Below are 26,327 nucleotides of genomic sequence, written 5' to 3'. Positions count from 1 at the left end.
CATCAGTGACTGTGGGCACTGCTATGTCAGCCCACTTGAACAAAGTCTGCTTGAATATTTGTTTGTCTGGAAGACACATCTGTCTCAATGAGCCTACCTTTAACCGTCTCCCGCACCAGAGCATCTACTTGCTCCTGCTGCTGGGAACAATCCATTCCTGTTTTCACCTTCCCGCTGATTTCCAATGCTTACCTGCCTGCTGGGATTCTGCTGACTCTCCCGCCGCCCGTCGGGGTCTCTCAGGACCTCTGGAACAGGTCGACCACTGTGGGGCCAGTGGGACGCTGTGTCCGTAGCCCCGCCTCTTCCTCGCTTCTCAGGGAGCTCCTCTGACTGCTGGAGCTGCAGTTGTGTCTGCGTACGACACCCACGTACTGATGCCGGCTCCACAGGATCCACCATCTCTACCTTCGCTACAGGACCCTCCCATGTCTGCCGAGCTCCTCCGGTTCCTCCAGTTTTTGGGACTGCTCCTGAGCCTGCATTCTTGGGACCCATCGCAGTACAGGGCCGGGTCTGCCAACAACATTCAGCTCGCGGTAAGTACTGGCTCACTAATCTTAACGCGAGCAGCCCGAGCCTTATCTGATTCGCCCAAATGCAGCAGTGGCAGGATCGGGCGCAGAGCCTGGAGGGCATCAGCTTCTGTGATCTACCTTATCTGTGGCTACTTCCAAATTGTATATCTCTGGTCCTTCACATCGATCTCACAGCCCTTCGGTCCGTGCTGCTGCTGGCCTCCTAAGCGGCCGCCATCTTGCAAAGGCAAGTTACACCTATTCAAGACTTGCATGATCTTCATTTCCTGCAAAATCCTTTGATCTGTGCCTTTGAGGATTTCAAAGGGGCATTTGGCTACATTACCTGCAAACCTAAGAAAACACAACAGCAGAAAGAAATATTTATTTATTGAGCCACATTCTGAAGACAGAAACATGCGGCGGTAGACTTTAAGTGCAAGGAGCTAGAAGTTAAATGCAAAGCAACGACTCACCTGCCCATTTTGCAAAATTTGAACTGCAACCCCATTAAAGAAAAACGCAATAGACAATGTGATTTTTGGGACATTTTCAATGCAAAGATTGTGTGTACCTAATTTGCAAAAGAAAAATTGCATTGTGTGTTTTAGCTGGGGGTGGGCGGAGTTTGCGGAGTTGCACTAGGTGGAATTTCGCGGAGTTGCATAAAAACTCAATTGGATTTTGTGGAGTTTCGCTTCGCCCTAATTATGAGATTTATAATTGTAATTTCTGAAAGGTGCAGTCACTAAACACTGTCCCTAGCCTCTCAGCCCTTACCTTGTAACAAATCTATATCCATGGTGCTCAGCTGGCACATGCACATCAAAACAGATGCTCCGGCAGTGACTTGATGTGTGACGACCTGCTGGGGCCTCCTGTGTCACATCTGCGCATGTGCGAGACACAGTGTAGTCTCTGAGGTCGTTGTGCTTCCTACATACGCAGATTAATGTTTAAGGACTGCACCTTTCTGAAATGACAAAATGAATTCCATAGTAGTCACTGAGCCATTTTACCATTTTTATCATACTAAGGTTTCTTTAAAAACAGGTCACTTCTATGTCTACTATCACACTTACAAACCATCCATGTCGTTTTTTGAAAGAGAGGGAATATTTGGGCCTTTCTCTTGAGTTAACCCCACGATTACAGCTGCACCGGTAAAGAATCAACCATATTGAATGAATTATTGGTCCCTTTATAAGCCACGACCCTTTGCAGCACGTCAACTATCCAAGATGGGTGACGACGATCTAGGCTAAGACTCTGAAGGCCAACATTCAACCAAGTAAGTAAATACATGAGTTGCAGTATTTTCTTTGCCAGTTCAGATTCCAGAGGCAGCTTGATCACTGCTTCTGCCTCTGATGGTGCCACTTAAAGAATAGCACCTCATTCGAGTGTCTCTTTACTATTTAACTTTAAGTTGGTCCCAATATGTTTAAATATCTTTAAAGAAGCCTTCATTGCAAATTAAGGGATACCGGTCCTTCAACACTAGAACAAGGATTGTCTTCCTTATCTTTAGTTTCTAGAGATGGGTCACGGGGCAAACTCCGCTACGCAGTGGAATCCGAGTTTTTGCCGAACTCTGCTCTCCCAGCAGAGTGCGGAGTTGACAAAACTCTGCAAACTCTGCTGAAGGAGTGGAGTTTACTGCCCACCACTAATTTTAACTGTTTATTTACTATTCAAATAGGTAATTCCTGTTTATGAATTTTGTTTAACAAAATGAGGTATTTTTGTACATGGTATAGGTATATACATTATGCTATAGTGACTAAGATGGCATTAGTTGTAGTAGGTGGTAACTAAAGGTCTCTTGTTTAGAACAATTCAACCAATAAGAGAGAGGTCGGAGTCCCAAATACCCTATTCTTTGAATTGAAGGGGTAAGTGTGAAATTGAAGTTTAAAATAGGAAGTTAGAAGGAAGAAAGCGCTGATAAGAAAAGGTACCTTTTTGGAGAAAATATATTCACAAATAATAATAAAGTGTTGTTTACTCACATTTAGAGACAAATAATACAGAAAGACATGAGAGCAGTGTTTGCAAGTGATAGAGAGACAAACGTAGATACTTGCCATTGACCGGAAGAAAGGAACTCTCCCTCTTTCTTGTTCCATTCCCTTTCTCCTACTAGGTAATCTGGGCCCGCTTCGTACGTGAAGTGGCAGTGGACCTAAGACTCCAGAGAAGAATTTGGAGGAAGTATCTCTAGAACCACATCACTTCCACAGTATGAGGTGCTCACACGTGAGTTCTCCAGCCTGGACAGAATGTTTGGTGATGAAGTTTCTACATTGGAAAATTTGTTTTATGTTCTTTTCTTTGTTTATCTTCAAAATGCATTGGATTAAAAATGTAATTGTGATCATGAAAGCATCTTCAAAATAACTAAAAATTTTCTTTGCATAATATATAAGGCAATTTTCAGCATTTTGTTAAAACGAGAAAGACTTTAATGTTTGTAAATCTAGTTATGTTTAAATATCTTTAGTAAATGGTTGTTTAGCAAACATTTAGTTTGGGAAACAATATAAACCAACCTTGGAAGTGGGCAAAATTAAATAAAATGAAGTCCTATTTCAGAGGGGAAAGGAAACTTGAAGGGGGTGGGCAAATAGGCAAAGCACACCTGGAAAAGTCACGGGAAGAAGTCTATATACAAACGGGCTAAATTGAAAAAATGGTCATAAAGTTAAAAGAAATCAGTTTTCATTAAAAAAAGAAATGATTCATTTTGAAAAAAAAGACTAAGTTTAGAAACAAAGTCAATTGTCCAGAACTATAATAAAGTAACGCTCCACTCCAGCTAAGACAGACGAGATGCCCGAGCCTGGTTCATAGCTTAGGGGAAAATGTTCCTGGCCATCCTCTCTCTCCTTACCACAATAATGTTAAAGTCCTCCTTTGACACTGATGTTAAATAACTGGCTATACTAGGCCCATTCACCCTAAGAGAAGAAGAAAACCCAGGGTAGCAGGCTAACTGGAAGATGGGATAACAGGTGGTGAGAACGAGATGAGGAAGCAGACAAGATATTACACCTGTTAAAAAGGACTGACTCTCTGAGAATCTGAACCTCGTTAACTTTGTCCTGAATATCCTGAGGGATCTACTCTTTAATCTCTCAGATTGGTCTGAGAATGTCATTGGGAGCAGTCTATGACACATAATCTGCAAGAAAGTAAAGGGCTACACATGAGGGTTGTAGGGTGTCAGGGCTAAAGTGTGCCTTGCCTTGGTTGGAATGACTTGCAGCCAGATTCATGAAGCAAAATTGCGATCGCAATAGCTGCGAATTAGCTATTGCGATCGCAATTAACAGAAAAGCAATTCATCATGTCAAAAACACAGGAATTGTGAATTCGCAAAAATAAATTTGCGAAATCGCAAAATTAATCGCTGAATCTAGGAGGAACCCCTATAGCGAATCGGAAATAGCGAGAATCCATGGATTCTGCGATTTGTTTTACGATTTCGCGAAATAATCGCAAACGCTATTCATGACAACTCGCAATTTGCGAAAAAGCTGAAAATCGCTATTTGCGGGGCGCAATTTAAGGAGAACCAAAAGCAGGTGGTAACCATTAAGTAATAAAAAAAAATACAAAAATACTAACGAGCACAGGTGCAGTCCTGAACAAACACACTTAAGGAAACACAGTAGTAGCATGAGAACTCTCACAATGCCAGGACTCTACATGGTGGTCAGGCGGCAAAGGCTCCAGGCTGCAGCACGAAACAGATGCAGGATCCAGGAGCAAATATTCCGTCTGCGGGTCACCCTGCTGGGCCAAACTGCGGAGCAAATTTACTCTAAGTACCGCCTGAATGGGCCAATGATCATCAAGCTGTTCCGGGACCTGGACCCCCTCATGCAGCACCCAACAAGGAGGACCAATGCCGTCTGATGCCAATCAGACATCTGATTTTAGCATGCTATCATTTGCATGCCATGCATGTTTAGAAGTAAAGCTGCAGGTCTGATACTAATTTAGTGGCTATTTCATGGGACCATTTCAATGGCAAATGTGCTCTCTGTAGGTTTGCCACCTTCCCCAGAGGTAAATGCTGACCATTTGTTCACATTTTAAGATGCTGAAAGGCTCAGCCATGATTCTTAAATAGAACTTTAAATACATGGCCTTTCTGTCTTTGTTTACTTTAATTAGCAAACAGGTGTCATTAAGACAGCTCTAGAACACATTTGATTTGTTCTTTAAATTTACTATTTAAAGAGTGTAAAAATAAGGGGGAATATACCGTCTTTAAGGGATTTTCGATTTTTTTTTCCAGCTGTGACATTAAAATTCAGATCATCCGGGGGCGTGGCCAAGATGGCGGCGGAGTAAGACGTGCCTTGCTGTCCCTCCGGCGCCGGGCCTCTCATAGCTTTGTCCAGCGCTTGCCCCAGTCTCTTCTGCGGCTTCTAGTCGGCCCCGGATTCTCAGGGGGTCGTGGCCGGTGTTTGAAGAGGAGTCGGACTGCCTGCTGCGATCGCAGTCGGGAGCGGAGAATCGGCGCGGAGCAGCCGGCCGGCGCTACTGGAGTCCTTGGGGCGCCCTTGCCGCGCTGTGGAGGCTGTGGATCGCGGCGGGCCCTGAGGGAAGCAGTTTGGGCCGCCGGAGAGGAGGGGAGCCACGTTAACTGCGCCCGACGCAGTGAAACCCGCCGACATCTGAGCGGAGGCGGGGCCCTGGGGCCAAAGTGGCGAAGCCTCCCGTCCCGGCCGGAGTGTTGCGCAAGGCCGGGGATTCGGCCTAGTTACGGTCGGAGGTCCTGACCGCTGCGGACCGAACTAGCGACACTGATTGCCTGAGCTGGCCTGGAGAACTGACGAGGTGAGGATCAGGCTCGTCCCGCGGTGGGGGAAGCATAGTCACCGGACTTAAGCTACCCGGGCTGGTCCCCCCGGTGTTCGCGTACCAGGTGGAACCGCGAAGGCTCGTGGCCCTGGGCCCCTTGCACTGCCGGCGGGGCTGAAGCACTGCAGGGGCTGGGACCTCACGTGGTGAGTGGAGTGGTGCGCCCAAAGACGCCTGCACGCACTGAGGCTACCCTGTCCCAGGAGACACCCCGCCTGAGAGGCCGGGACCCTGTTGACATCTGGGGGCGAGCATTGATTTCGCCAGGGGGAAGAAGAGGCGGTCTTGAGTGCCAACGAGCTACACCTCGGGGACATGGCCAGAGCTGACCGTGGGTCAGTGGGAGGAGTACAGGGGGAACCTCGCATGCTTCCAGGCCCTGTGGCTGCAAGCCACGAGTGGGGCAGCAACTTGTGACCCAATGCGTACTCCCCCGATTTGGAGTGACTCCTCTGTACGCTGGTGCCGCGGGGGATAGAGGCCTGTGGCGCCTGGACCTTCTTGACCTCCGCGGGGCCGGGGGGCTCCCTGTGGCTACTGGCTAGCGATCCCGCTTACAACTAGCTGCTGGACCCGACGGTGCTCCACTCTCCTACATAGTGCTTTCCCGCCCTTCCCGCCGGCGGGGTGGTGCTGCGGTGATGGCTTCCACGCAGCGCAAAGGGAAGCCTGGTAGGGAGGGGCCGTCCAAGAGCTCCCAGCCACCGGCCTCCCCTGGCCCTAGTGCTTTGCCTGGGAGAACAGATGATGAGGCCCCGGCCACCAAGGCTTTTATGACGGAACTTTTCGCATCAATAAAGGAGGATATCTCGGAACTCCGCGCCCAACTTGCTTCGGATCTCCGCGAGGTGAGGAGGGACGTCGACGGTATCGGAGAGCGAGTGGCCACGCTGGAAGATCACGACCTAAGCATGGCCAATGACGTCCATCAACTGCAGCAGGATGTGCTTTGTCTTATGGAACAGAACATAGACTTACAAGCCCACGCGGAGGACCTGGAGAATCGTTCCCGTCGGAACAACATCCGCATACGGTCGGTGCCGTGGGACGGCGAGGCGGGAGACCTCAGAGGCTATGTGCAGGCGCTCTTTCTACAAATGTTGGACGAAGACGACTTTCAGGATTCAGGATGGATAGAGTCCACAGAGTGGGACTGCACAGGCGTAATGGTGGTCCTCCCACCGACATACTGGTATGTGTGCACGACTTCCAGCTCAAGGAGCGAATCCTTCGGAAGGCACGGGATATCCCCTCCTTGCAGTTCCGTGAACATCGGCCTCAACTCTATCAGGACTTGGCTGCCACGACACTCCAGAAGAGGCGCGAATTCCGCCCGGTCACGGCCTACCTGCGAGAGCACAACATCTCCTACTCCTGGGGTCACCCCTTTCGCATAGTCTTTCGGTGGCAGAATAGACTGGCACAGATTCGGTCTCTCCGGGAGGCAAAGGAGCTTCTGGGTATTGAAGACGAGGCTCCTGCACCTGGCCCTAGCAGCTCTTCAACGCGGAGGAGGCATCGCTCCTCATCATGGCACAGAGTGGGCTCGGAGGCGAGTCACAGACGACCTGATCGCACGACTAGCTTACAGGAGAGAGGGAGTGCGGTGGCCTCTGTGGCTTCTGTAACACTGATGACTTCTCAGCAGAGTTCCGGGGCGGCCTGACCACCGAATAGCTGGCCCTACGATGCCGGAGGGACGCACATACTCAGGTTCCGGGGATATGTATGTACTTTCTGAGAAGACACCCCGGTCTTCGGCCTTGGGGGACCCACTGTTTGGTTCCCGCCCCCGCCCCCTGGGAAGTATGTCTCAGGGCTTGTTTTTTCCAGGACTATTTTGCCTGGGTTTTGGGGTTTTTGGGGTGTTGGGGCAGAGGGGGGGAGAAAGACGAGGGAGGGGGGCTGAGGGGAGGGCTTGTTGGGGCGGGTGTTGGGGTGCGTTGTATGGTGGTGATGACTGTTGGATGCTTGCTGTAGGTGCTGGCCGACGTGCGCTGAAGGGACCCGTTGAGGAGGGGAATGACTGGATGTGGGATGTGAGGGTGGAGTGGAGATGTGTGTCTTGTGCGATTGTGAAGCGTTGGGATCTGAGGTTTCCTCATGCCTCTTAGCATTGGCACATGGAACGTGAAAGGCCTCAACTCCCCACAGAAATGCCAGAAGCTATGGAAATATTTGTTGGACCATCATCTGGATGTGATGGGTCTTCAGGAGACCCATCTTGCACGCAAGGACGAGCTCCGGCTCCGACACAGGCAATTTCCCCTCATCTATAGATCTTCTGCCTCTACCAAGCACAGGGGGGTGGCTCTTTTTTCCGGGCGTCCCACCAATTCCAGCCTTTGGGAGTGAGCTGTGATAAAGACGGCAGATGGCTGATGGTCAAAGGGCTGCTGTATGGCCGTCTGTGTACGTTTGTGGTGGTGTATGTACCCAATGCCCAACAGAATAGCTTTCTCAGGGATTGTTGGACAAGGTGGGAGGCTTTGTGGAGGGCCATCTATTTGCCATGGGGGATTTCAATATGGTATGGGACAAACTCTTAGACAGCTCCCGTGCCCAGAGGATGGAATCTGGTGTTTTCTCCTCTGCAACGAAGGACCAAGTGGGGGAACTGGGACTGATAGATGGCTGGCGCACCGTGCACACTCAGACCAGGGACTATACATTTTTCTCCCACGTGCACCACACTTATTCCCGTATAGATCATATTTTTTTAAGCCAGGCGCTCAGAGGAGATGTCCGCGATTCTAGGATCTTTCCGCTCTCTATCTCAGATCATAGCCTGTTGGTACTCATGCTACGGTGGTCGGCGAAGGGGGATGGCTTTCGGAAATGGTACTTCCCGGCAGCACTTGTAAGAGATGATGCCTCTTGTAAGGAACTAAGGAAGGCCATCAGGGAGTTCTTGACTCTCAACCCGGCCTCGGACACATCTGTGTTCAACACTTGGGACGCCTGTAAAGCCTCCCTGAGGGGCACCTGCATTAGCCTCAATGCGGCCCTTAATCGATTGAGGAGGGAAGAACGGGAGAAATTGGAAGTTGAACTCAAGGGCCTGGAACGGGCGCACAAACTAAACCCTTCTCGCGCGACACTTCGACCGCTGACGGCTGTCAGTGGGAAGTTGAAAGCCCATTACAACAATCGTGCTGAGTTCACCCTCTTGAGACTGAGACGTGTGTCGTATGCGCAAGGGAACAAGGTGGGTCGACATTTAGCCCGTCAACTTCGAGAGAAAAGGGAGAAAGAATATATAGGGGGGATTCAGGACTCGGGGGGCTCCGTGCGACATAGGGATGGAGATAAGGCGGACATCTTTGGCCGGTTCTATGCGGCACTCTATAAGGGAGATTCTCTAGATCAGCATGCGCAAGCCGCATTCCTATCGGGCCTTCCCTTCCCGCAGGTCTCTGATGAACGGAACGAACAACTGACGGCCCCCTTTACCAGGGAGGAGGTACTCGAAGGGATCAAGGCCTTGAAACCTAACAAGGCCCCCGGACCGGACGGCTATACTGCTTATTTCTACCAATTGTTTGCATCTGAACTGGTTGACTGCATGGTCTCCCTCTTCAATGAGATGGCGACCACTGGGGAGTCCTCAGGCACTATGGCCGAGGCCCTGATCACCGTGATCCCCAAGCAGGGGAAGGACCCCTCCAGATGCGCTTCATACCGCCCGATAGCCCTCTTGAATGTGGACGCTAAATTATATTCCTCTATCATCGCCCGCCGGCTACAAGATCTGATGCCGGCCATTATACATCCGGACCAGTCCGGATTCATTAAGGGGCGGCAAACTCATGACAACCTACGGAGAGTGCTGCATTTAATAGAGAAGGCCACCAGATTCCGCATTCCGGCAGTACTAGTGGGGCTGGATGCGGAGAAGGCGTTTGATCGCGTCGATTGGGGATTTTTGTTCCGCACCCTATCCGCCTTTGGCTTTTCGCGCCAATTCCTTACGATGGTCCGTGCAAATTATAACAGCCCTACCTCGAGAATGCTGAGTAACGGTCACCGGTCTGCCTGCTTCCCTCACTCCCGGGGAACGAGGCAGGGATGCCCCCTCTCCTATTTGCCTTGAGTATCGAACCCCTGGCCCTAGCGATCCGGGAGAGGGACCAGATCAAGGGCCTTCCCTTTACGGGGGAGCAGCACAAAATATCCCTTTTCGCGGACGATGTACTGTTATCCTTGGGGGACCCGGCTCAGTCCTTGCCGCATGTCCGCGAGGAGCTCTCTCGCTTTGAAGCGGTGGCGGGATTCAGGGTCAACTTCGACAAGTCGTACATTCTGAATCTTACTCTGTTCCCGGCGGAAGTGGAGCGGGTGCGCTTACTCACGGCCCTGCCATGGGCTCCTGCCTCCTTATTATATCTGGGGGTGCATCTGACGCCTACTATTGGGTCCCTGTTTGCGGCTAACTTTACTCCTATGCTGGCCACGATACGGACTGAACTGGACCGGTGGAAACCGAAATTCCTCTTGTGGCTTGGCAGGATCCAGGCCCTTAAAATGGTCCTCCTACCCAAATTTCTTTATCTTTTCCAAGCCCTCCCTATCCCTATCGACATGGACTTCTTCCGCCGATTACGGACGTTGATGCTGCGGTATATTTGGCAGGGCGGACGGGCCCGAATCCCCTTCACAATGCTGCGCAGGCCTAGGAAGGAGGGGGAGTTGGGTTCCCTGACATGCTCCTGTATTACAAGGCTGCGCAGCTCCGGGTGATAGTTGAATGGTCCCAGCAGTTCTCAGAGAAACACTGGCTGCATATGGACAGAAGCGTAGCGGGGAGGTCGATTTGGGACTTGATCTGGAAACCCAAAGCGGATCGACCTAAAAATGCTTACGATAGCACTCCCACTAGCACGATTCTGAAGGTGTGGGACACGGTCTCTGGCGACGACCGATGGACCACGTTTCCTTCTCCCTTTACCCCCATTAATTTCAACCCGGCCTTTCCACCGGCTTTGCAGGAGGGACCTTTCAGGCTGTGGCGAGAGGGGGGTTGTAGGGCGCTTACGCATTTGTTTGACGGGAGGTATCCACTCACGTTTCACAACTGCATGCGCGACTATGGGATACCAGTCACTGAGCGCTTTCGCCATGCCCAGCTTCTCCACTGGGCTACATCGGCGGAGGTCGGTGAGGCTGCTACCCGACCGCCTTCCCCGTTCGAGTCCTTTCTGCTCCGCACTTCCACAATGCGGGGGACGATCTCCTTCTTGTATGGGCAGCTTCTGGCCACTGCGGTCTCCCCGCGCCCCCGCTATATGGAACAGTGGGAGGGCCTGGTGGGTCGAGACATCTCTGACGATGAATGGAAACACCTCTGGAGGGACGTTGTGGCGCACAACCACTCAGTGAACCTCAGGGAAGCCCAGTTAAAAACCATGCACGACTGGTATCTCTACCCGGCCAAGCTTCACCGTATATTCCCAACTTCTTCGGATAGATGCTGGAAGGGTTGTGGCCTATTGGGGGACTTCCACCACATCTGGTGGGACTGCCCGGTCATTCGCCCTTTCTGGGCTGAGATACTTTCCCACATCAAGGAGATCCTGGGATATCCGATTTCGGACTCTATAGCTCACATCCTGCTAGGCCTCCGAGATCCATTGTTGGAGCATCAAACTAAGGTGGATAAACGCATTCTATGGCTTTGCTTAGAGGCAGCTAAGCTTACGTTAGCGGCAGCGTGGAAGAAACCACAGGCCCCAGCTATATCATTGTGGCATGCGCGTATTTGGGGACTACTGAGTATGGAGAGAATGGCGGACATCTTCCTGGGCAATTTTAAAAACTTTCTGTTTCGGTGGGGGCCACTGGTCCGTTTCTTGTCGAGTGGGCTGCCGTCTGCGGTGTGCCCGCCTACGCTCCGTGCACTCCACCTGTTCCAAATTTGACCGGATTGCATGCCTCTGAAGCCTAGTACTATGCGAGAGTGTCTGTGTTGTCACCACTTTGGGGGTGGGGTTGGGGGGGAAACTAGTTGGGTGCGGGGTTTTGTTAACTGTTGCGACGTCGTTTAGCTCTTGGGGATGCAGGGCTTCTGTATTACTCTCTACGCCTCCCATCTGCCGGCCCTCGGACTGAGTTTGGAAGTGGACATAAGAACTCCCAAGCTGCCACTCGGCTTACCTCTGACGTCACATTTCTATCCACGAGTAATTCTTGCAGCTTCCCCTGTGAGGGATTTGTGGCGGGATTGTCGCCTGTATGATTTTTCTTCTCTTTCCTTTTTCCTCCTTCCCTTCCCCTTTTCCACAAAATTTTTGAATAAAAAAACACGTTTTACAAAAAAAAATTCAGATCATCCAAGTTAAAAAACAGCCCGGAGGCAACTATAGCTGTCTGTGAAAATCAATATACCAGCACACCATCCTCTTGTCATATCTTTGGAACAATATGTTCCCAAATGGATTATTGGACCGCCACTGCTCCCCACCGAGGCTCATTTGCTATACTTAATGCAGTGCTTATGCAATGCTTAGATTTTTCAGCATCTATATGAAGTCCCTGATTTAACATTGACAGAAGCACCCCACTCTTGAAATTGTTCCATCATCACTGCTTCTGTGGAAGCTCAAATGGTAATGAGGCCCATTCTTTTACCCCAATTCCAGCAGGGGTCCCATTATCTGTCTCCTTCTGTCTGGTGGTGTCAACGTCTCCCACCCCTAAGTTGGCCAACAGCCTACACCTGGAATCTTTCTGTGACTGATCTTTTTTGTCTCTATGACGGTGCATTTTCCCTGCGTTTGAGCATTTCCTTCTTTTGCTGGTGATGAATAGCTGTTGTGCATGCTTTGAAGTTGAAGATCTTCTTCTTTGCCCCAGGTCTTGTAATGTGAGGTGAGCCTGGTCTGCTGAAAAAGAAGCTGAAAAAATAAAGACATTTTGAATTCATATGTTCAATACTACATATCAAATTCACTTTATGTAAAAAGGTTATTACCTCTAATTTAAAAAATACATTGTGCAATCTTCAGCATATTAGCGAGCCAATGTTTATTTATGAATTTTTAACTTCAAACTTTCAAATTGTTAGACATATTATTCCACAAAAAATATTTTGCATCTGGCATGTAAAGGAGGAGAAAGGTTTGAAGGTTATTCTTGTATAATCCTCTGATTAAGGTTTTAAAAGATTGAGACTGCCTTGACGATGTGATATCTTTGTTGACAGAACTAAGGGGCATATTAGCAAGCTGAAGTATTGCTGCTTCTTCGGCGAATTGTGCAGAGAAAGCGGCGATACTTCCAGCGCCCTATTAACAAGGGCTTGCTAACGCCTGCCTCAAGCCCACTTTGCATGTCAGCGAGAAACATCACTAATGACATGCAAAGTGGGCGTTCCCACGTCCAACCACATGTAAAATGTGGTTGGAGGTGGGAACACCCTATTACCAAGGCAGGCGTTGGGAGAAGAAGACCTGCGATAAACTCGTTTATCGCAGGTCTCCCAACGCCTGCTCTGACCAGGTGTTAAGGCATTGATAACATCGGGGTGTGGATCATAACGCTGAATCCACCCCCCCATATTATCAAGGCACACATTAGCGCGTGAAAACAAAGTTTGTTTTCATGCACTAATATTCCATATCGCCGACTATCGCCGGATTTAATTTCGCCTACGTGTTGCCCATTGATAAATACGCGCTAACAGGGTGAAAAAATCCGGCGATATGGAAATGTGCGTGGTGCGTTATATAACGCACATCTAGATAATATGCCCCCAACTCTCTGGAAGGATCCAGTTGCCATGAAATGGAGTGAAGCCAATATTTTGACATGGTCAGGGTTAACCTGAGAGTGGGCTCAAAGTGAATGAAGTACATTGTCCCACTCTGCTACCATGTCAAAGATCACTTCAGGTGAGAAGCAGTATCTGCCAGTGACTGGTTCCTTGGATATCTCAAAGATGTTAATGCTTTGCCTGCAATCCAAAAATATGTAATTTAGTGAATGTTAATCAAAAATTACAGCGCAGCATTGCATTTATATTTGCTTCTGTTCACACACAACCCTATATAAAAACATTCAAAGCATTTTGAGCTTTTAGAAAGATAAGATATAAAGTACATATAAGCATCCTGGCACTGACTCAATCTAGAGTTATAGAGTTATGCTTTTTGGTGTGTACACAAGCATAAATGCAAAAATCAAGGCAAGTCATAGATTTAAAATCGTATTTCCCCTTTTATATACCTACTCCTGTGGATTATTAGCAAAACAATAGTAAATATGGCAGAAATATTCATTTGAACAGTTCCCTTTTCCAGTTTTTCTTCCCATTGAAATACATGTTTCCATGAGGAGCGACATCTGCAACCTACGTGGATCAATCCCTATGGACTGGATTAGTACATTGCGCGCAGTGCAAAGACCTGGCTGAGTCACAGCACACGTTCTGCGCAAACACGGCACTACTCTGTGATCTAGACAAATTAGACAGCTGGTCTCAGAATCCGTCATTTGCAAATACAGATGATATTTTTTGTTTATCGATGCAAAAGGTAGGTGCAAAAAATCCACTTCCTTGTGCTATTAAATAGGCTGCTGATAATTTTGAATTTCGATTACGCCGGAGAAATCAGAGTTATTTTGTGTTACTTTTTAACAGGGAATTACCGATTAATCCTGCTGATGTGATTAAGTAATTTATGGGGGGAAATCATACTACAAGAGCACACTTGGCGAACATGAGCTATTACTGTCCTGCTGCATTTAGCACTGTTTGATAGCTCAAAATGCACCCTAGCATCCATTTTGGATTCAAGGGTGCATTTTGTGCTAAGAAAATAGCAGCAAATGCTGGTAGTAAATTGGGGTAAAATCCTACCTCAAGAGCACATTTATCGAGCTTTAGTGACTGTTTGCGCTCACTATTCATGTTCTCTGGCATTTAGTGCTATTTCTTAGACCAAAATACATTCTTGCATCCATTGTGTATACAATGGGGTATTTTCATGCTAAGAAATAGAGCTAAGTGCAGAATTACTCTTCTTGCGGAATTCACGCGCTGTCTCACAGACTTCTTAGGTAATTCCACATGATTACGCTTCATGAGATTCTGCAAGTCCCACCCCTATGATTAAAGTTGCTGGTTCAGAGAAGCATACATCTGAGGCATTTAATAGACGAGATTGGCATAGAACAATGTCCATATGCATCATGGAGATGCTTTCTTTATTTAATGTTAATAATGAATACATACATTTCATGAGTGTGTGTTGTGTACTGCTCCAATTGAGAGTAATGTATACTTAAAGGGAAAGGATGTGGGCCATCAGTAGGTGTGGCACCGGGTGCAATATTTGAGTTAGGTGCCTAACCTCAGGCATGCTAGTCATGTAGTCCCTGATTGTGGGGCCGAATGCAGTGTCTGGGAGGGTCTGTTCCAGAGTGGAGTAGGTCTAGCTATCTTTAGGACTTATGTCATGGAGTGATAGGTTTCTAGCTGCTCATTTAAATATACCAGGTGTTCCAGCCATTTCTTTGGGTTCAGTTTCTGGCTGTTCCCCAAAATCTCTTTTTTGGCTACTAGAAGTGCCAGCACTGCGAATTAATCTCCTGACACCAAGTGGGCTTTCCTCACATAAAAGCAACTCCAACATGGGGGACTGGAAACCGAAATCGGCCCTGGCAAAGTGCTCAACCGGCCCCCCCCCTCTCCCGTGGGGGTGCGACCGCACTCTTTGCCAGGGCCGGTTTTTGGCCGATTTTGTTACAGGGCCGTTTTTGCAGCTATGCGGATTGCCCGGTGCCCACAACGGCCAGTCCGGGCCTGCTTGGATTGTGGGTGTAAGCCCAAGTAAGGTGGAGAAAGCCTAGAAAAAGACTCAGACCCGGTTCCCCAGCTCCCAAGTTGGCTGCTCAGGCCATAACACCAAATCATCTCCCTAACAATGGTCGAAATGCATTAAAGAAAGCATGAGAACTGTGATGCTGTGCACACAGGGGGCGGGGTGGGTGAGCTTGGATGTGTGGTCAAAGGTGTGGCTAAAAAAAACCTAAATATTCTGTTACTTTTTTTAGTCTTTCACCTTCAAGTAACTACATATAAAGTAAGGCACAGCTTAAATGAAAAATAAATGCAATTTAAGTTTATCAGTGGAAAACTCGTACATTCTGAAGCCTCTATTAGTTTATGCACTGCAGAAGTCTGTTTCTGTAATCAGAGAGCCACAGAATGGAACTCTGGTTAGTGACTTGTGTATCTTTAGGGCTATGACGACCCAGCCTGTGACAGAAAGCGTTCTGAATATGAAAGTCCTTATTTTTAACTTGCATTTCACACAGTATAAGATAGGCTACTACAAAATGCGCAAAAAAGTTTAAGATAAAAACAGTGCTTCCAAAATATAGACTTTATTAATATAACACCCATACTGTACATAGTGCACATTTTTTTATAACTGTCCTTTAAAAGCACACATTTCCCAGCTCAGCTGGTAACTCCTTTGCAATATTACTCAAAAAGAATACATCTGTGTCATGAGGTCCCTTCAAGTGATTCCATCAGTTAAAGCTAATACCAGCTTCCAATCACCTTTTACATTTGCAGATTAGTCCGTTGTGCGCATTCACATTTATTTCAGGCAGGCAGGTACCCTGGCAGAAAGGTTTGTTTAGCTGTCTGCCTCTCCCTCAGTTTAACAGCATAGGAGACTCCCTGCCTTACACTGCAGCTGAAGCATTTCAGCTGTTGGGATTAACAGTCCCAGGACGTTTGTCTCTTCACAAAAAGTAGGGGAACTGTTTGCTTCAAATTAAAAAACGTATGGACTCGTCATGCCCCTTAGATCCGCCCACTTCGACAAGCTTCTTTCTAATAAAATACAATTATGAATATAAAGAAAATATTTGCAATAACAGAACATGATTTTAGACTGATGCCATATGGCAGCTGTGGTTACCCATTAATTACAGTCTTTCGATATGTGTGACTGCTAACCGCATTTAATCGGGAACGAGTCCACCTCATTTTTCTACAAGTGCTATTAACTGCAGACAGCAGTAGACACACACAGCACAAACAAGAAACAAAAAAAAGTGACACCACAACATAATGGGAGAAGAACAAAACAAACAAAAGTACAGCAAGAAGACTGTCAACATCGGAGGGACACTAATAAAGCAATCAATCAGTACTTGGTCCCTGCTCAATCCAAGGGACAAGCACACAGGAAAAAAAGAGAAACCGGGCATGCTGAGTAATGACAATCGCACATGAGAGCCAATGGTAAATATTGGATGTGATAAAAGCTCCTTTTTTTAAGAAACAAGAGGTCATTGCCAAGGAACAGCGCATGTAAACTGCCTGGAGGTGAGACCTAAAAAGTGGATTGAACCAGTAATATGCAAATTATCTTTGAGTGTATATGTAGTAAAGCTCAACGTTTTGGTCTGTGAGGCAACGCAACTTGTTGGGGAGAGTAAAGACCTGTCATTTTAACGTGGGCTATATATTGACCCATGATAATGTTATCATTAGTGTCTTCAGAGATTTAACAAAAAGTCTGATCCTTCGGTTTGGTAGGTTTAGGATTAGGTAAAACAGTTTGGTAAGTATCACTATCTTTATGAAGGTGATACAGCCTGCCATTTCAACGAAAATGTGAACACATTTATTGTTCAGTTAATAAAAACCATTACAATAATAACATCATATTACAAGTTGAATAGAAAGATTAGAATGCATCTAGTCTATCAATGAACACACATCTAATTGCATATCTTTGAAGTGTGTGAAAAACACGGAAATTCAGGGGACACTGATTCAATAGTATGTACAGGGGGATTCATGTAGATCGTTTCCTGCTATACAAAATATAATTTCATAAGAATGTCCATGTTAGACTTGGCACCTTTGGCGTGGTTACCCTGGACTTTTTACCTCTATCTCCTGTATTTTTGTAGCTTTGCTGGATTTCGTTTTTGCTGGCTTAGATGCTTTGGGCACTTTGCCACTGCTGATCAGTGTCAAAGTGCAAGTGCTCCCTGAGTAAATTGTGATTACAATTGGTTCTCCCTCCTTGCCATAATTGATTTACGCGCACTGAAGTGTGCCAGGGCCTATAAATCAAATGCTATTAGTGGGCCTGCAGCACTGATCGTGCCACCCACATGAGTAGCACTGAAAAGGTATCTCAGACCTGCCACTGCAGTGTCTGTGAGCAGATGTTAACTGCCATGTGGACTTGGCAAGTGCACCCATTGGCAGGCCCTAACCTTCCCTGTTCTTAGATGTAAGGCGCCCTTATGGTATGCCCAAGGTACCCCCCTGGGCAGGGTGCAGTGTATGTGAAAGGTAGGACATGTACTGGTGTGTGTGACATGTCCTGATAGTGAAATACTGCCAATTTCGTTTTTCACTATTGAAAGGCTATCTTGCCCCACAGAATATAATGGGAAATGCTTTGTAACATCTTACAAGTAAAGATGGTTTTTACATTGTGTGTTTGAAAATGCCACTTTCAAAAAGTAAATAAGGAGGGCCAGCAGCCAACTTGCCTGCTAGGCTCAGGCACGCCCAACTCTATGTGATATACAACCCCTCAAAGTATTAACATAGACACTTCAACAATATTCATGAAAAAACAGTTTTTTCTTATTGTATTCAATTTGTAAACCATACAATATCAGCCATAGAAGTATATGGTGCTAAGTCAATATATACAAATAGATAACACATGAAAAAAAACAATTCCTTGATAATCTGTTTATCATGACAACATTTTACATGTGCATTCAGTGTGGACAGCCACTGGGGGGGATCGAGGTGTTCCTGGTCCTTTCTGGATGCCTCAGAGCTGAGCTGAATAGACCTTGGCTGAATTTAGAGTAGTGGGAGGAGATTTGCTTACACCTGAATAGGGCCCGTCTCCCTTGCACAATGCTGTCTCCACCCCCTGTGGTCATACTGCACTAGTGAGGACAGAACTGGTTTGGTCTGGGCTCAGAGACCCTTGCACAAAGAGAACAAAGACATTTTGGGGTTTAAGTATTAGACCCAAAGCCCCAGAACTTTAGATCACTTCTGGACTCAAGAGAAACCTTTGCTAAGGAGAACAGCTGAAGAGCTGTGAGGAGGAGTACTGCCCCTTTGCTGTGTGCTTTGTAGGGTTGGCTTGCAGTTGCTGTTTCTGCCAAGGAGAGGACAAATGCTGAAACTTTACTTTGAACCTGCTTGAAGAAGATCTCCAAGGGCCTGTGTGTGCTGGACTTTTGTTCTGAAGTCTCAGGGATACAAAGACTTCACCCCCAGCTGAACTCTGCTGCTGAGAGTTCTGACCTGCCAGGAGGTGCCTGTTTCAGTTCAGACCTCTGGAGGTTGTGCTTGCTGCTGGGAGTGAGAAGAAACCTAATGAACAGAACTTGCGGCTCTTTTTCCGATACAGCAACGCTGTGCAAGAAGAATCTCCATGCATCACTGGGCCGATGCCAAAACTGAGGCATCACCTGACGCATCAAGGGATTGGGGCAGATGAAACCGACGCAGTGCAGTTCGACCCCGAGGCATCCTGGATTTCCATACATCATACCTATGCAGCAAGTTTTCCCGCCGCAACACCTGTGGACCAGAACCGTCTCGGAATCGACACATCACTTCCCCCTACAGACCAGATTTGATGCATCACTTCTCCTGCGTGCATCAGAACTATCACATCGCCTCCCCATGGTCTCAGGAACTGATGCATCTCTTTGTTTTTCGACGCTTCCCATCTCTGCGGCTGTTTGGCTTTGTGAATTGTGACGCATCTACAGGTACTTTGTGAGAAATCACACCTCCATAGATTTTTATGGACCCCAGTTTTTTAAACCTTTTAAAAAGTAATATTCTTATTACAGGTATGTTGGATTTTTGTCCTTTTCGTCTTGTTGAGTTTAAATAAAGATACTTTATTTGATTAAACTAGTGTGGTGTCCGTTTGTGGTATTATCACTGTATTACTGTGTGTTTTGAGTACAAATACTTTACACATTGCCTTTGGGATAAGTCTGTCTGCTCGTGCCAAGCTACCAAGGGAGTGAGCAGGGGTTATCTAAAGCGTGTATCTCCCTTACTCTGACTAGAATTAAGGGTCCCTATTTGGACAAAGGTACCTACCTCTGCCAACTAGAGACCCTCATTTCTAACAGTCTATTTTCCGCAATTAAAATTTGTTCCAAGATTTTGGCTAGCACCTATAGGAAATATCTAAAAAGCTATTTCGATTTACCGACAATTGGAAAATATAGTAGTTAATATTAAAATGCTATTTTAAGACGCCCAAATGGCTTGAGGATTCCGTACCAAACTTTGGGAAAAGAGTATGGGTCACATATTTGGCTTCTAAGACAGTGAGCTCACATTTCAGTTTGTTCATATTATCCCAGAGTGTTTGAAGCAGGCCACACTGCTTGGCAATGCAACTATTTAAATGAAAAACTTAATGGTATCCAACAGTGTCCCTCCACAGTCCATTGAATTTTCTTTTAGTGTACGGTATTGAGAAATCACAACACCAACTTGACTTTAAATACAGGATCTACTAAGGGGCCTGATGGTAGTCACCAAGTGCATGCTTCATTCTGCAAGGTTGTGAGGTGAATGTTAAGTAGTACTTAAGAATCTGGGGAATGGTCAAATAGTATGCATGTTAAAAATCTTTGACCAAGTGTTGCGCACTGTAGAAATATGGGTTCACTCCCAAATAGCATAGTACACTGTGAGCCAGATGTATACTAGAGGTGGACAGAATGTTTCATTTCACACGTGGAAGTAGCGGGATTTGGCAACTCCAGCTAACTCTTCTAACATGGAGTTCCAGTCAAATTTCACCAGTCGCCAAGTGCCAGAATTCTTTCCGGTGAGGCTCCAGAAATTAGAGCAAGATTTGGAGTTCCCTAGCACCATTTTCTAATGCAGGAGGTCACAAGCAGTCGATGTGATAGGGCTGCTTGTCTGGTAGATTTGCTGGCGCTTGAGAAGATTTTCTACTGCTGCAACATAATCAACTCAAATGGCCACATGCTCTTGTGCACCGCAGACTGATGCTACCTTGCATCCAAATGGTGGAACACTGGGTTATCTCGTGGAATTTATATGTAATGTCACAGAATTCCGTGGAGTGAAACTCCGCAAGTTCTGCCCAACCCTAATGCAAAACAGCTCATGTGCTGAAGTTATAGTAGTAACAAGAGAGCATGTGTATAAGTGAGAATAGGCCTTTGTGAGTAATCCTGTTGAGGATTCTACATGAAATGGAAATTACTGCCCTATATAATAATTTAGGGAGAGGTTGGGAACACTCTAAATCAGACTTACTTAATGATTCCAGGATTATCCATCTATATTTGGTCCATAAGAATTAACAGTTGTTATGCAAACCCCCTTATTATACTCTGAACAATGATGCAACTGTGTGTCGTTGATTGTGAATAAATGGTGGAATCTTGCTTATGCAGACTATTAATATGTGCATTTGTGAGCAGACCCTATATTACCTAACTTGACCTCAGAAGTGTTGCACCTGTCCCTATCTGTAGGGCCACCATAAAGTGCTTTGCCTTCACTCCCTTCCTTTGCTGAGCCTGTTTTTGTTGCACTTTACCACTGCTGACCATTGCTAAGGTGCCCTTTACTATGTCCTTGAAACATGGTAAAATTGGCTGACACCTAATTGGCATATTTAATGTACCTGGCCTGTAAAGTAAAAGCCTGCCACTGTAATCCAGTTTTATACTGCAATTTAGATCTGGCAAAATACAAGTTTTTCTTTTTTAATAGCTATAATTCACCCCTAAGCTAGTCCTTAAGGACCCAGATGGGAGGGTGCATTATAGTGCACCACCACAGTAAAGTCAGTATAGATTCAAATTGAGTTGCTGCCATCAGATAGCTCATGTTTCCCTTTAATGAATTGGAAGGATGTGTCTCAGGTTTAAATTTAAGGAGGCAGGCAAATATAGCGTGCAGCTAAGACCAGGAAGTGGCCCTTGGGTCAATGAGTGGTAACTTGCCTCCTTTGAATAAGCTTACATCTTGCTTGTGTTAGTTGGCTCAGGCACATCCAGAATGAGTAAAATATTTCTTCTTGATTGTGCTTTAATTCTTCATTTTTAGTTTTGATTACATTGAGGACTTTTACATGCTGAGAAGTGCTATTGTTTTTAGTTTGAGTTGTATACTCTATGTCAAGATGTGTTGTTCTGCAGTCTTAAGCCTGTCCTCTTGCCTATTCATTCTGACCTTCCTCAGATCCATCCTGAACCTTGAGTCTGTTTTTTTATATCGCAGTTCTTTATTGTTTTTTGCACAATGCAGAATATACACCGTGTGGTACAGCAGGAACAGGTACTTACATAGTTGTAAAACAATATGCTAAAGAGAAGAAAAGGAAAAAAAGAAAACAATCATTCAGGTCATTTATTGGAGAAAAAATAACCAATGAAATCCACAAGTTTACAGATGATCCCCCAGTATTCATGTAGGATTAATAATAGTAGTAGCCATCAAAAATAGTAAAAGTACATTTTCAATTGCATGGGCAATCACCAATTAGAATAGGATAGGCGTCCCTCCCCCCGGGTCGGTTGCCCCAGTCTGAAGACGAGTGAAAGCTGCGGAGTCTGGGTAATCCAGTATGTTACCTGAGAATAGAGTATAAGTGGTTGTCAGTAATCAGGTAATATCCATTTCGTGGGATCTGTATGGTTGCCAAAGCAAGTTACCTCAGTCCCAACCACATCCAGACCACCTGAGTTCATCATCCAAGGAATGCAGTCTAGTGGCACCCTGAGTCACTCAAGGGTGATCAGGAGCGAAGAAATGTACCCCATGTCTTGTCACATTTTTGCATTTGATCAATAAGTTTGTATATTACCTATTCATACAAGGCCATCGTATGAAAATCAGAAAGCCATGATCATTAGGAGGGTAGTGTAGTAGTATTTCAGTAGTGACCAGCCCCCTTTGCATGTTTACTAGGGGAGTATTTCATCCAGGTTAGTGACACTCCTGTGGAGAGCCTGGCATTTAAAGACCTCACTCTCCATCATTTTGTTGGAGTGTGTGGAGATAGAGGACAGTGTGGTCGGCTTTAGTTCAGACTTTTCCATTTTTGGAAGTGTGGCATGGGTTGCGTTGAGATGCAGCAGCTCTGCCCCGTCTTTTGATTGAGTTGTGGTATGTGTGACAGGGCAGCCGCTTGGTGCTATATTTGGGAATGTTACCTGCCTCTAGTAGGGAAGAGTACCAAGTATTATAGAATTGGTTTTGTCAAGCGAGAAGGCCAGGCCCCGCCAGCATTGTACCTTGGGGGCCAGCAGACCAGATGTTTGCAGACAGCCCTGTTGCCAATTCATAGTGATTAGACATACAGGCCTCGGTCAGCACAGTGGGTATACAATGATGTGTGTGTTAGATTAGTGCATTACTGGTCTGAAGTCTTTCCAGTCCACGCTGCCATTATGTACAATTTTCTCAGCCGTTCCTCAGAGCATCGCTGGCTCGCAAGGAGCTAACACCCAGTCTGCCAAGTCAGTGATCATGTGAATTATTGCCATTACAGGAGCACCCTGCAAGCATTGGGTCCTACTCCTGTTGAAAGGCCTGTATATATGACCCTCAGCTTCATGCTCCCTTCCTCAGCAATCTAGTTTAAGCAGGGCCATGGATCCACCAATGCATCCCCCCTGCCTGGCAGGACAATGGGGCATAAGGCGACTGCTCCCACCTCAATCAGCAAGGGTTACATTCAGCTCCCTAGCAGGGAGGAGCCCCAGGGCTGGATTGCTGGCCACTGTCCATAGGTTCTGGTGGCACACTCAAGAAGAGGATCACCACCTCTTTTCTATCAGGCATAATATTAGTGGTAGGCTGCACAGCACTCCCAGCAACAGGACCCAGTCATTTTCCCATCCCACAGCAGATGAGGCCATGCAGCAAGATGACACCTCAACATGCCCGGCTCCAGGCAGTGCGAGGGGAACATCCATTACGACGCGGTTGTTACACCGCGCTACCATTACAACGCGGGCAATACAACGCAAGTCGTTACCACGACTTGCGCTGGAGGGCGCTCTAGGCTAAGGAATAGTAGATTTACTATTCTAACACCTTCCCTACTGTACGTAGGCTGGTGTTGGAATAGTAAATCTTACTATTCCTAAGTCCAGCACCCTACAGCGCAAGTCGTGGTAACGACTTGCGTTGAAAAGCCCGCGTTGTAATGGTAGCGCGGTGTAACAACCGCGTTGTATTGACATACAACCCTGTGCGAGGGCCACCAGCACAAAGGGACTCTGGAACCCAAGCACACCACAGCAGGCAAGGATCCTGGGCAATCTCACTGGCTGGAGGCATCTTCCAGTCAAGCACAGTCTTGTAAAGTGGGACGGGCAGCTCCGGATGTAGGACTATTGATTGTTCCCCTGGCCCACTTTAACTTTAATAATGTTCTCCAGCTCATACTGTTGGCAGGCAGGATATCCCTCAGCCTCTGATTGTGGCATGCTTCACTAAAGAGTTCCTCCAATTGAGCACCAGGGAAATAAAATTTGATATGTAAACACTCAATCTAGATTACTACTACATTTTATAAAGTAGGGGAAAGTCCAAAAGATCACCTGGCAGTTGTGTGTTTCTCATGTGCATCCCTGTGGCAGTGAACAGTGAAACAATTACTTTGTTAGAGTCCCCCAGCTGTTCTGATGGGCTTTTCATGCTAACATTTACCTGGGCTCAATTTTATGTCCTATAGGGTGTAGGGTGGTCTCAGTGGCAACACTGCTTGGAGAGGCCTGTGAGAGTGCACGCATTCCCTTTTGGTTTGCAGCTCCACTCTGAAGAAACCTCAGAATATGGAAGCTAGCTATAGCAGCCAATTTAACATGAGGATATGCATAGAGCTTTTCCATTTTATTGTGCAGATACAGATGAGCACTGAGGACAGAACTAGTACTGTTCAAATCCCTTACGTAGGATTGCAAGTTGAAGGAACTAGCCCTAGATGGATTGCTCTTCGAAGATGTCCTTACACTATACATGGCATAGGAGTGAAGTAAAATGAAGACTTACGGATTGCAGTAGATGGATCCAACCCTCTGATGAAGTATGTCACACTATTTGGATGCATGAGCTATAGGAGATGATGAAAGAAATACATGGAAGAATGTAAAAGAGAAATAGTGAAGACTCTAGGGCCTGATTCCGATGTCGGATTGACCTGAGCTCGTCAGACATCGGTCATGAACCGACCATCTTGTGCAGGGATCAACATTCGGCGGCCTCGCATCCATGGTTACCAACTGCCTTTTTGTGCCGGAAACACTGGCACGAAAAGGCAGTGAAAAACTGCCATCGTACTCACTCGGTCATTAAGAGGCGACCGGGGGAGCACTTCAGGACTTCCCGACGCCGGACGGGCTCTCCGAGCCCATCGTGAGCCATCCGGAAATTCAGATTAATTTCCGATCGAGCCCATTGGAATGGCTCGGTCGAAAAGGAATCTGGCCGGCACGTTCCGATTCGGGCGGAAGTGCTCCGACCATCGTTCGGAGCCCTTCTGTCCGAAATTCGAATCGGGCCCTCAATACTACACAGATGTCACAACCTAGCTTTTTAAAAGTGTTTCAGGGAGGATGTGTGTCAGTCTATTAGCATTACTCTCTCTCACTTTTAACATAAAGGAACCATAACTGGCTATCACAGTACTCAGCAGCCCCTACCATGCATAAACTCCGCACTCATATCTTCTTCTGCCACACATTGGTAAGTCCATCAGGCTGGAAGATATGCATGCACCTGGGAGAGCGCACCAGCCTTTTCTCTTTAATAGGAACATCATAAACTCAGAGCACGAGGAAGTAGACAGTGACACTCACTTCTGATGCTGCGGTAATACTGGTACGTAATACCGCTGAGGGAAATAATGATATATTGGGGTACAGTTTTTCACTACTCAGAATAACCCCTTCCCCATTCAAAGTTCCGCTTGTGGGAGGGAGTAACCTGGTAATGGCTCTTGCTTTATCCAAATTCAGGCTGAAAAATGTGGAATGTTGTGATTTTTCCCTGCACAAATTCCCAAAAGTTTGATCTGTGTGAAATGTGCGGACAATTTGTAGCCGGGTTCGGGTACAAACACAGACATGATCCAAGTAGGTTGTACACCCCACCATATGAACAGTACGGGTAATATCATCACAAGATGAGTCAGATTGTGCAAGAGTTTCCTTAGCACCATGTGGAAGGTCTCTGGACTGTCGTAAGCAGTGCACAGCGACACCAGGAGCAGAATAAGCACTTAGCACAGTGCCAGAAGCCTAGCAACACATGAAATGTCAATTGTGAGTGGCAGCCAGCAACAGATGACTCAACTTCACTTTCCACCGCCTTTGACATTCTTCTAGGTCCCTGAGACCCTCGCTCCACATATATTCCATGGGGATACACCGAATTCTGCACACTAATACCTGGCATTTGTAATATAACTAAAGGTCGCCTGGTGACAAAACAGCTGCTGACAGAGAGAGATTAATTTGCTGCGACATAAATGTCAGGCTTGAATCATATTTTTATTTATAGAAGCAGCTGTGGCATTCCTGTGTAAGGATTTCCCATCTACCAACATCACCTCCGTGGCTGACCTATTTCTTTCCGTAGTTCATATTTTGGGCTTTCATTGAATCCCGGGAGGGTTAAAATCTATGGGTCAGATTTACAAGCCCACTGCACCACCAGTACGTCACTTTTTGTGACGTACTGGTGGCGTATTTCTATGCCCCATATTTACAAGGACAGGAAAAGCCACCCTGCGTGGCTTTTCCTGTCCTTGTGAATATGGCCCCTTTCCACGCACCACTTTGCGTGAAAGGGGCGTTCCATGGGTTTTGCTGTGGGAGTTCCACACAAGACCTGTGGAACAAGAT

The sequence above is a fragment of the Lissotriton helveticus genome, chromosome 1_2 (genome assembly GCF_964261635.1).
Source record: "Lissotriton helveticus chromosome 1_2, aLisHel1.1, whole genome shotgun sequence".
In the NCBI taxonomy this organism is placed as follows: domain Eukaryota; kingdom Metazoa; phylum Chordata; class Amphibia; order Caudata; family Salamandridae; genus Lissotriton; species Lissotriton helveticus.
The sequence above is the reverse complement of the archived record's forward strand: the minus strand, read 5'-3'. Positions refer to the sequence as shown.